This window comes from Oryctolagus cuniculus, chromosome 2 (assembly GCF_964237555.1).
Source record: "Oryctolagus cuniculus chromosome 2, mOryCun1.1, whole genome shotgun sequence".
In the NCBI taxonomy this organism is placed as follows: domain Eukaryota; kingdom Metazoa; phylum Chordata; class Mammalia; order Lagomorpha; family Leporidae; genus Oryctolagus; species Oryctolagus cuniculus.
Window position 1 is genome coordinate 33,475,264 of NC_091433.1, and position 11,876 is coordinate 33,487,139.

An 11,876-nucleotide genomic window follows, 5' to 3' on the forward strand; every position below is an offset into this window, starting at 1 on the left:
CCTGCCATAGACGCACACTGGGGCAGGTGTTAAGTCCTCAAGGCTCTAAGCAGCTCAGTTCCCCTGGCTTTGCTGGATGCAGACCACTGCTGCTCTTGTGTGCTGAAATCATACTTGTAACCCCAGTAGGCATTACTCTAGTGGGGAGCCTATGATGGTCATCTGCCCAGCTGGTGCCCGCCCCCCCCCCCCGCCAAGGCTCAGTGCAGCTACATCCTTAGAAATCCAGGCACAGGGTCAGCACTGTGGTGTAGCAGGTATAGGCACCACCAGCAGTGCTAACATCCCACATAGGCAATGGTTCAAGTCCCAGATGCTCCACTTCCCATCCAGTTCTCTGCTAATGCGCCTGGGAAAACAGTGGAAGACGGCCCAAGCGGTTGGGCTTCTGCACTTACTTGGGAGACCCCGATGAAGCTTTTGGCCCCTGGCTTTGGCCTGGCCTAGCCCTGACCATTTGGAAGATCTCTGTCCCTGCCTCTGTCTCTCTTCCTCTGTATCTCTTTCAAATAAATAACTTTTTAAAAGAAAAAAAAAGAAATCCAGGCACAAAGTGGCCATACCCCCATGGCTCATGACCTCCCTATGGTGTGGAGCCATCTCAGTTTTATTTTATAAATCCTATTCTTGAAGGCTCTTCCCTAATGTTCCATTTACCTCCCAAAGACTTCTACTGCCTAATACCAAAACACTAGGGGTAAAAATTTCAAATTTGAATTTTGAAGGACCACAAGCATTCAGACCAAAACATATCTTTCTCTTTTATTATTAAGATTTATTTATTTATTTGAAAGAGTTACAGAGAGAGGTCTTCCATCCACTGGTTCACTCCCCAGTTGGCTGCAATGTTGAGACCTGTGCCAATCCGAAGCCAGGAGCTTCCTCTGGGTCTTCCCACATGGGTGCAGGGGCCTAAGGACCTGGACCATCCTCCACTGCTTTCCCAGGCCATAACAGAGAACTGGATCAGATGTGGAGCAGCCAGGACTTGAACCAGTGCGCATATGTGATGCCAGCACTGCAGGTGGCAGCTTTACCTGCTATGCTGCAGTGCCAGCTCCAACATGATGTCTTAAACATTACCTTCTCTTCACTCAATGATGCTTTTTCCCCCTTATCTGTATTTGAATATTCTAGAAATCACTTTTGATTAAACTTGCCCAAGACATCATGGAACAGAATAATGTCTTATGTAAATGATTCAGGGGGCAGTGGCTAGGATGCCGTTTGGGACACCTGAGTCCTGTGTCAGAGTGCCTGACATAGTAGTTCAAGTAATGCCTCCACTTGGTTATTTGAGATGTAGAGTTATAGACAGAGAGAGGGAGAAAGAAAGGTCTTCCATCTGCTGGCTCACTCCCAAAATGGCTACCACAGCCAGAGCTGGGCCAATCCAAAGCCTGGAGCTTCTTCCAGGTCTCCCACACGGGTGCAGGGGCCCAAGCACTTGGGCCATCTTTCACTGCCTTCCCAGGCTATAAGCAGAGAGCTGGATTGGAAGTGGAGCAGCTGGGACTGGAACTGGTGCCCATATGGGATGCCAGCACTGCAGGTAAAGGATTAGCCCACAATGCCTCAGTGCTAGCACTGATGCCCCACTTCTGATTCCAGCTTCCTGGAAGGCAACGTGTGATGGCTCAAGTACTTGCGTACCTGCTATTCACTTGAGAGACCCAAACTGAGTTCCCAGGTCCTGGCTTCAGCCTGGCCCAGATCCAGCTGTGGCATTCATTTGGGGAATGAACCAGAAAATGGAGATATATTTGTGTCTCTCAAATAAAATGAAAATAAACATTTTTACAGAGTGATTGGTGGTGAGCACTGGTACAGCTGATAAGTTACCACTTAAGACGCCTGCATCCTTATTCAAAGTACCTGGGTTCAAGTCCTGGTTCTGCCTCCAATCTAGCTTCCTGCTAATGCAGACCCTGGGAGGCAGGAGGCAATGGCTCAAGTAGTTGGATCCCTGCCACCAACATGGGAGACCCAGATTGAGTTCTAGACTCTTGGCTTTGGCCTGGACCATCCCAGGCTGTTGTAGGCATTTGTGTGAATAGGCACAGGAAGGAAGATCTTTCAAATAAATGAATGAATGAATGGGTGTTACAGAGCAGCAAGTTATAGACAGTTATAGACAGCTGCCTGGGATACCTGCATCACATCAGACAATCCAGTTAGGAGACCTGGCTACTCCACTTCCAATCCAGCTTCCTGCTAATGCTTCTGGAAGGCAGCAGATAATGGTTCAGGTACCTGAGTCCCCGCCACCCACAGAGGAGACACAGATGGACTTCCAGGCTCCCAGCTTCAGCCTGGCTCAGCCCTAACTTATGAAGGCATTGGAGAAGTGAACCAAAAAATAGATCTCTGTCTCTCTCTTTCAGATAAATAGTGTTGTTTTTTTTTTTTTAAGTTGCCAACTGACATTTAAGTGTCCTTGGAGACTTCCCAACAAGGCAAACCAAAGAAAGGGAATACAAAAAAAGCTTCAAGTTATGGAACTACTGAGAAATGGATAAATTACTTAGCCTCTGTGTGACTTCAGCTGATCTATAAAATAGGAGTGGTAACTGAAACTATTCTTTTAAAGAATTGTGGCAGGACCAAGTGAGAATTTGAAAGGGCTTTGTAAACCTAAACTTGCTCTGGGCCAATTCCAATCTAAGATACCTTTAACTCTCTCTTTTACCACTTTGAATGTCTGCCTTCTGCACAAAGGGGAAAAGAGATTTCTGGTTTTTCCGTCTCTCATCTGCTAATTTCTTATACATTAAGACTCTCTTCACACTCGTCAAACTCCAGTAAAAGGTATAAAACTTTCAAACCAAGTAAAACTTCAACTGAATCATCTTATTTTCAACCTCATAACCAAATGTTTTAAATGCTGAAGATATTTTCTAAAATTTCTCTAACAATATTAGGCATATTTCAAGTAAAAAATTTTAAACTAAGGGAAATAGCTGTGCTCCTCATAAGCTAAAAACAGAAACACTGCACAGAGTATGGAACAAAAAAAGTTCATACTGGGGCTGGTGCTGTGGCATAGCAGGTTAAGCTACTGATTGCGACACTAGCATTCTTTATGGGCACTGGTGTAAATCCTGGCTATTCCACTTCCAATCCAGCTTCCTGTTAATGCACCTGGGAAGAGAATAGAAGATGGCCCAAGTCCTTGGGTCCCTGCCACACACATACCAGATGGGGTTCTAGGCTCCTGGCTTCAACCTTGACCCAATCTTGGCTGTTGCAGCCATCTGGGGAGAGAACTAGTGGATGGAAGATCTCTCTCAGTCTCTCCCTGTCTGTAATTCTGCCTCTCAGACGAGCAAAGAAATCTTCACAAAATCCATACCATCTGATCCCAAATCACAGCGGCTACAAGCTACTTATAAATGCTAAGCAGTTTTCAACAGCTGTCTTCCAGGGCACTGGTAAGATCTGAAACTGTGAGGTATAGCTCAAGCAGTGCTACTAGTTTGTAAATTACATCATTTGAATCAATCAGAGTAGAATAAAAACATTTTCTCAGTTATCACTCTCATTGACTTGCTTGCCTTTATGATTCTTCTGGGCAGAAAGCAAGAGTTACAGCTACCGCTCTCCTGAATCGTGTAACTCCCAGCCTCTCTCATCCAGATCACGCCATGATGACATAAGTGCACAGAAGTAAAAATAAACGTCATTCATGATGATGACTTCTGTGCTAAAGAAAGCAATGCTGGACTAGCATTTAGCCTAGCAGTGAAGATGCCCACATTCCACACTGGAGTGCCTGGGTTCAAGTCCCAGCTCTGGTTCCTGACTCCAGCTTCCTGTCAATGCAGATCTCAGAGTTAGCAGTAATAGCTCAAGTAGCTGGGTTCCTGCCACCCTCATAGGAGACCTGAACTGCACTCAGGCTCCCAACTCTGGCCCCAGCCCCTCTCTAGATGTTAGTTATTTCTGGATTGAACCAGTGAATGGGAGCTCTCTGTGTCTCTGCACTTTCAAATAAATTTTAAAAGTAAAAATTTTTTAAAAAGAAAATGTTCAATAAACATCAGAGAATTTAAAGTCTGTCTAAAATCCCAAGAAAGGTTGTTTCCTTTACTTCACCTCTGCTAAAAGTAACAAAATAGGGCCAGCACTGTGGCACAGGTTAATCCTCCACCTGCAGTGTCAGCATCCCACATGGGCGCTGGTTTGAGTCCTGGATGCTCCACTTCTGATCCAGCTTTCTGCTATGGCCTCGGAAAGCAGTGAAAGATGGCCCAAGTCCTTGGGCCCCTGCACCCACATGGGACACCTGGAAGAAGCTCCTGGCTTCAGATCGGCCCAGTTCTGGCTAATGAATCAGCAGATGGAAGACCTCTGTCCGTCTGTCTCTCCTCTCTCTGCTGCTGCTTCTCTGTAACTCTGCCTTTCAAATAAATAAATAAATCTTAAAAAAATTATTTATTTGAAAGGCAGAGTCAGAAATGCAGAGACAGAGAGAGGGCTTCCATCCGCTGGTTCACTCACCAAATGGCCACAACAGCCACAGCTAGGTTGATCTGAAGCCAAAAACCAGGAGCTTCCTTCAGATCTCCCACGAAGTGCAGGGGCCCAAGAACTTGAGGCATCCTCCACCACTTTCCCAGGCCATAGCAGAGAGCCAGATGGAAAGTGGAACAGCTGGGACTTGAACAATGCTGGTACTACAGGTGACGACTTTACCTACTACGCCACAGCGCCGGGCCCCCAGCTTCACTCTTGATTCTAACTTTCTGCTAATGAACACCCCGGGAGGCTCATTGATGGTTCAAGCAGCTGGGTCCATGCCAATTATGTGGAAGACCTGGATTGTGTTCCCAGCTCCTGGCTTTGGTCAGGGCTGGCCAAAATAAAGATTATAACTTTTAAAATACATACGGTCAGCCCTCTATATTTTTGGATTCCACATCCATGGACTCAATCAACCATGGATGGAAAACACTCAGGGGAAAAACACTGCATCTGTAATTGAACATATAGAGACTTTTGCCTTGTCATTATTCCATAAACAATAACAGAGAATTAACATTGCATTAGGTAATATAAGTATTCCTGAGATTATTTAAAGATCTAGAGATGAAGATGTGTAAATTATATCTTGGCATGCAAGGGGCTTATAGAACCAATGCCCCACAGACCAAGGTACAACTGTACTATGTAAAAATTTAACGTGTTTAGGGTCGGTGTTGTGGCACGGCAAGTTATGCAACAGCCTGTGATGCATATGGGTGCTGGGTCAGGTCCCTGTTAATGCACCTGGGAAAGCAGCAGAAGATGGCTCAAGTACTTGGGCCCCTGTCACCCACGTGAGAGACCCAGATAAGAGTTCCAGGCTCCTGGTTCTGGCCTGGCCCAGCCCCAGCCATTGAAGCTATTTGGGGTAGAAGATCTCTCTCTCTATTCTACCATCAGGTAGAAGATTCTCTAACTCTGCCTTTTAATAAATATTTTTTTAAAAATTAAACTTGTTTAAAAAAAACAATGGTGTAAGGCAAAACATGTAGCAGTCAGAAAAATGACCTCTAAGTCTAGTGCATATACCATAAAGATGCTCACTGCATCCCTAACCTGATTTGAAGTATCTTTATTAGCTGTTAAAATTTTCAAAGCTTCCCACTTGTAACACTTGTCAATGAGTGCAGTCAAGCATAAATCAGTTTCACTCAGTACTTTCACAAAGCTAAGACTCACATCTGTGCTTTGACCTAAATTTAAAAAAAGAAAACAAGGAAATGAAAATTCAGTATGAAAATAAGCAACAAGGCAACTTCTTTCTCCAAAATAAAAACACTATCATTTAAACTGTTGTTTACAATATATACTATACACTGAAAAATATATATTTTTCCAAAAGGTTGATGTTTTTAAAAATCAATACACATTTATAGTGAAACATTTCAAACACTGAAAGTAAAAAGAAAAAAAAAAACCAACAACTCAGAAAAGTAAAAGGTACTCTCCTCTCCCCAAAGGTAGCTTCTATTCAAAACTTTCAAGTAGGGGCTGGTGTTGTGGCTCAGCGGGTTAAGCCACTGCCTGTAACGCCAACATCCCATATCGGAGCACCCACTCACATCCTGGCTACTCCACTCACAATCTGGTTCTCTGCTAATGCACCTGGGAAAGCAGTGGAAGACGGCCCAAGTGCTTGGCCCCTGCCACCCACGTGGGAAACCAGGGTATAGTTCCTGGCTCCTGGCCCAGCCCTAGCTGCTGTGGCCATTTGCGGAGTGAACCAGCAGGTGAAGACTGCTTTCTCCCTCTGTCTCTCCCTGTCACTCTTTCAAGTAAACATAATGAATCTTTATGGAAAAAAAGTCATGCAAATTTTCTAGGCATATGCCAGTATATACATGCTGAATGAATTTGAATTTTGATTAAAATAATTTTGCAATCATTAAAATGCCTTTAGTATGGCTCCTTTTTAAAATTGGACTGGTTGCGGTTAATTATTCAGAATTTGGGTTAACCATTTAAAGCTAGAGATCATTACAATATTATGTATTATGGTGAAAAATTGAAACATTCACGTCCAGCATTAAAAGAAAATTTCAAGTCACGTTACTCAAAATATCTTACATAAATTTGTAACCAGTTAAAAAGCTTGTAAGGCCATAATAAAAAGCTCATTATGCTAAACAAAAACAAAAATTAGGATATAAGCATGTACGGGTTAATATCTCATTTACACCAAATACATGTTTTTTAAAAATTAGACAGAAATACACAGAGATGACTTCTAAGAGGAGAGAGATTCTATTACTGCTGGCTTTATCTATTACTGTTCATTGCAATCTTTCTGTAACAAGCAGGTGAAATATGGGAGACACACATGGCTCTATGCAAAAGCCCAAAGTGGGTTAGACTACAGCTCTGTATGACGAGCCTCCACAGAAGCAAATGGCCAGGCTGCAACACTAAGGCAGGAACGTGAGAAACAAGCATTTCTCTGGTTTGAAATCTGCCCCTTCCCCCCAGTCAACACAAATTTAACATTTTTAAACTTATTTCGAAGAAAGCCATATAGTGAGAAACCTGAGGTTTACAAAACACCTAAACCAACAGAGAAAGTGTAGGAAGAACTCAATTGACTGTAACAAAGTAGAAAGGGAAGGATGGGTTTTGGTGTGGGGAATGTGAAGACACAAGGAGAAAACACTCCAAATTTAAGTCTGGTGCACTCTCAGCACTGGATACAACAAAGTAAGAAGACCTAGAAGCCTTTATAGAATGTTTCTTAAGGTCACTTACCAACTGTCCAACTTTAGGCCAAAAAAGCAAAACACACACACACACACACACACAAAAAAAAACACAAAAAGCAACCAACAATAGACTTCAGTAAGGACAGGATTGGAAACGGGACAGAAAACACTATCTTGTCCTTAACTAAAACATGGCCCATTTTCACCAAAGTACTGAATACAATTCTAAACGCTGTAGTATAAAAGCAGCAGGGAAGTGGTTTCGACAATCGACGTGGGTTCAAATCCAAGATTCTGTCACTGTGTCTCCACTTGTAAAATCAGAGTGGGGAAACCCATATCTGAGTTGCTTTGCAGTTAAATGAAAAATACGTAAGAGCGATTTTTAGCACAGTAACTGCCACATCAAGCATGTTCCCCAAAAATGGCAGTTATATCACTAGTAAAAAACAAGAAACCACCTCTGAGAAGAGCCATTAAAATACTGCGAGACATTCTCAAACTTTAATGTGCATTAAAATCACCTTAGGGAGTTGTTGAAACTGCAGATTCGGGAGACTCCTTTCTCCCAGGGATTACTTTCATAGGTTTTAAGTACAATATGAGTGTTCTCTGGCCCAAATGTGAAGAATTACTTAAGAGAATTAAGGCACTACCCTCCTATAAAAAGCTGCTAATTAGGGCTCTTCCCCAGAATGAACCGATCTAAAATAGAGTATGTGTTCAAGGGGAATACATTTTCACCAAGTGTTTTTCATTTAACCAATACTGAGTACCTACAATGCAGTGAACAAGACAAAAGACTAGCATCGTGGCGCAGCAGGTTAGGCTTCCACTTGGGACGCCCACATCCCATATTGGAGTGTTTCACTCTCAGCTGCTCTGCTTCCAATCCAGCTCCCTGCTAACACACCTGGGAGGCAGTGGATGAAACCCCAAGTACCTGGGTCCCTGCCACCTACATGGGAGACCCAGATTGTTTTCAGGGTCCCTGGCTTTAGCTTGGTCTAGCCCTGGCTGTTGTGGACATTTGGGGTATGAACCAGCAGACAGAAGACATCTGTGTCACTCTGCCTTTCAAATAAATCAGTCTTTAAAAGGACAGACAAGGTCCCCATTTTCTAAGAGCTTCATTTCCAGTGAAGGAGACAGAATATTAAAAATAGGGGCAGGCATTTGGCACAGCTTTAAGACACTGCTTGGGACACCAGCACCCATATTAGAGTTCATGGGTCTAAGTCCTGCCTCTGTTTCCAATTCCAGCTTCCTGCACGGCCTGGAAGGCTTCAGATGGCCCAAGTAGTTGGGTCTCTGCCACCCACATAGGAGAGTCTGTTTGGATTCTGGGCTCCAGGCTACAACCTGGCCCAGCTCTGGCTGTTCTAAGTAATTGGAAAGTGAACTAGCAGATGAAAGATCTCTCCCCATCTTTCTCTGCCTTTCAAGTAAAAAACAAAAAAAAAAAACAAAAAAAAATTAAATAGGGGAATTTCAAATAGTGATAAATGTTGTGGGAAAAAAAAAAAAGAATGGGGGCCAGTGTTGTAGCAAAACAGGTTATGCCACCGCCTGGAATGCCAGCATCCCATATGGGTACCGGTTTGAGTCACACCTGCTCCACTTCCAGCTCCCTGCTACTGCGCCTGGGAAAGCAGCAGCAGATGGCTCAAGTCCTTGGGCCCCTGCACTCAAGTGGGAGACCCAGACGAAATTCCTGGCTTTGGCCTGGCCTAGCGCCAGCAGCTGTAGCCATTTAGGGAGTGAACCAGCAGATGGAAGATTTCTCTACCCTTCCCTCTCTCTGTGAGATGGAAGATTTCTCTCTCTCCCTCTCCTCTGTAACTGCTTTTCAAAGAAAATAAATCTTTAAAAAAAAAAAATAGAATGGCGATATAGGGCAACCTCTTGGAAGAGGTAATATCTGGAGAGACCTGAATGACATGATGCAACCAAGCCACAGCTGACATGGTAGAAGAGCTCTGAAGCCATACAGTACAGAGGAAGTTCAAAGGCCCTCAAGTAAAAGCTAGCCAGCAAGTTCCAGGGATAACAATTCCACTGGGGCTGAACAACAGGAAGAAACAGATGTGACCAATTCCAGAATACTGAGCTAGGCAGAGGGGTACAAGGAAGGCTAAGAGAGACAGGCAGTATCAGGCAGGTCCAGGTAAGGAGTTTGGCTTTCATTCTGCCCTTAGGTGGAAGACTTTCAACAAAGGGGTGATGATCTGATACACACTGTAAAGGCTCTTTACACTGTGGTAAGAAGAATGCACCATACAAGGCCCAGGTAGAAGCAGGGGGACCAGAACGTTACAGCAGATTAGGTGACAGTGGTGACATTTCGGCAAAGGTGGTGGCAACAGAGACAGGAAGAAGTGGACTAGAATACACACTAAATGCTGTAACTCAAAGCAAACCAAAGAAAAAGAACTAAGTCACATAATGAGTAGTAAGCACTGGGGACCAATTACTCGAGAGAAAAGTGAAAGGGATACAAAGGTTGAAAAGGTTTGAGAAATTTTAGATTTAGGCTATTTCTTGGTACTTATCCTTTAGAGTTGAGATAAAGATGACAACATTTGCTTCCACAGTTGGCCCTTTAAGTGCCACTGGTAAAGATGTGGACTAAATGGGCACACACCCAAGATCCAGTGTTAATCAAACATATGAGGATATGTAAAGTCAATCTTCCAGGACTGTATTGCTGGGGACCTGGACAGCTGGTCAGCATTTGGAGCATGGCCTAACCACAGAATAGAACTAAACCTGTACTCCAATCAAACCACCAACTCAGCAAGAACTTTTCAGACTTCCGGATCCTCAATGCAGGCCAGGCCTGCTCTCCCAGGATCTGAACAAGCAAAGCCTAACTTTGCCTAAAGATGCACATTAATTTCTTAAATCGAATTTATCATCATAGCTATTTGGAAGGAACGCTTTTAACACCATAATTTTAAGAACTACAATTTCCCCAACACTGTGAATATTCCGTAAAAGTTAAGGTCCAAAAGTCTTTGACTTGTAAAATTTAAATTTTCTTAAGAAAGAAATACCAGTGTGTGAAAAAGCAGGTTGTACAAAAGCTCATGTGGTATGGTGTCAGGATTTTCTAACATACATAAACACAAAAAATAAATCTGCAAGGATAGAAACCACTGCAAACACTTTGGTGATGTATGAGTGGCAGCATTATTGATGATTTTCTGCCTTTTTGTCTATCTGCTTTTAGCAACATTTTCTCCTATTACCACTAAGCATTCCTATAAGCAAAAATATTCAGTTATAGGGTAACAGAAAAGGGAAACAACTGAAAAAGAGGAACTTCAAGAAAATATTTATCTAAATCGGGATTACAGCTGTGGTAGTAAGGGAAAAAGATCTCAATGGCAGGCATAGTAGGAAAAAAGTTAAAAGGGCCAAGTTATACCACAAGGACATACCCTTCAAAGAAGTAATTGAAATTCATTAAGAATTCCTTCTGGGTTGACTAAGGGGCAATCAGCACACACTTCTGTCCTTCCTCCTCGCTCGCTGTACACCACAGGAACACGTCCACGACCGTGTGGTGGCGGTGGCCGCGGCGGCGGGGACGGGGTGGGGTGGGGGGGCTGTTTTTTAAAACCAAGTTAGGGAAAAAAGGCTTGGTTTTCGGTCTCCATAGCGCTGGGTGAGGACGGCAGGCTCAGAGCCAGCTCTAAAGGAATTCGCGCGAGCAGACACCTCAAAGCGGCAGGGAGGGAACGCAGCCTCCTGCACCGTCCTAAGGGGCTCAGGACTCAAAACACCTGCAAGGCTTTGCCGAGTGATCGTCCGTACCGCTGCCCGCGCAGTTTCTGACAATGAAACACCCAGACTGCAAGCTCTCTTCCACAAACGCCGAGTATTACCTGCGTGGAGCTTCTCTTGATAGAAAAATTACGCGTTCTAGTATCCAGGCCACATTCCTGGTGCTGCCAACTCCGGCGACTGAAAACATCCCGACTGCCTACAGCTACAAATACCGCCTGGGCGAAAAAACCCTCACGTATGAAAACAGCCACTCTGGGAAACTTCGGGACGCCCACAGCTGCTGCCTGCAGACGGTCTGCGTTCCTATCGAGGTGTCTGCTGCGCCGTCAGCTCGGGTCCCGCTCACCCAACGCACAGAGAAAAAGGGGAACCCTTTCGATTCGCGACTCTCGCTTTCAGGATGGCAGCTCTCCCGTCTCGGCAGTCACAACAAAGGACGCCTCTGAGTGACTTCATCGTGCCCAGAGAGGGCTGAGGGACCAGGGTAAAGGATCCAGTGTGGATTTCGGGGTTGTCGAATTGCTCCTTCCGGCTAACACACACACACACACACACACACACACACACACTTCTTTTTAACTCCACGGGTCCGCCTCCGCCCGTGTTGACGACCTGGCCCCCAAAAATAAAACCACCCGTGGCTACCGTCCACTCTGCTGCCAAGCCCCGACTCTGGCTTCCTGCAGGGAGACCCCAACTACGGGCTCCCCGCCTCGCTCCCCTCGGCCGGGGCACGGACGCCCGGCGGCGCCGGCGGGGTTCTCCCGCTGCAGAATCGCCAGTCCGGCCGGGGAAGCGCCGAGTCCCCGCCGCAGTCCCCGAGAGCCTGAGGAGCCCCCAGAAGAAACTGGGGTGAGGGGAAAGAAG

General features: G+C 44.8%; 1 protein-coding gene across 2 annotated transcripts in view; it reads right to left on the minus strand.

Annotated features, from left to right (window-relative positions):
• SMIM14 (small integral membrane protein 14) overlaps positions 1 to 11,876 on the minus strand; it is an 80,209-nt gene that overhangs the window by 67,959 nt on the left and 374 nt on the right. The window contains exon 1 of one of the 2 annotated variants that reach the window (XM_070068124.1): positions 11,108 to 11,541. The exons of the other annotated variant lie outside the window; for it this stretch is intronic. The gene's annotated coding sequence lies outside the window, so the exon portion shown is untranslated. Of the gene's footprint in view, positions 1 to 11,107; positions 11,542 to 11,876 lie in introns of those variants that run through there. 2 annotated transcript variants of the gene reach the window in all.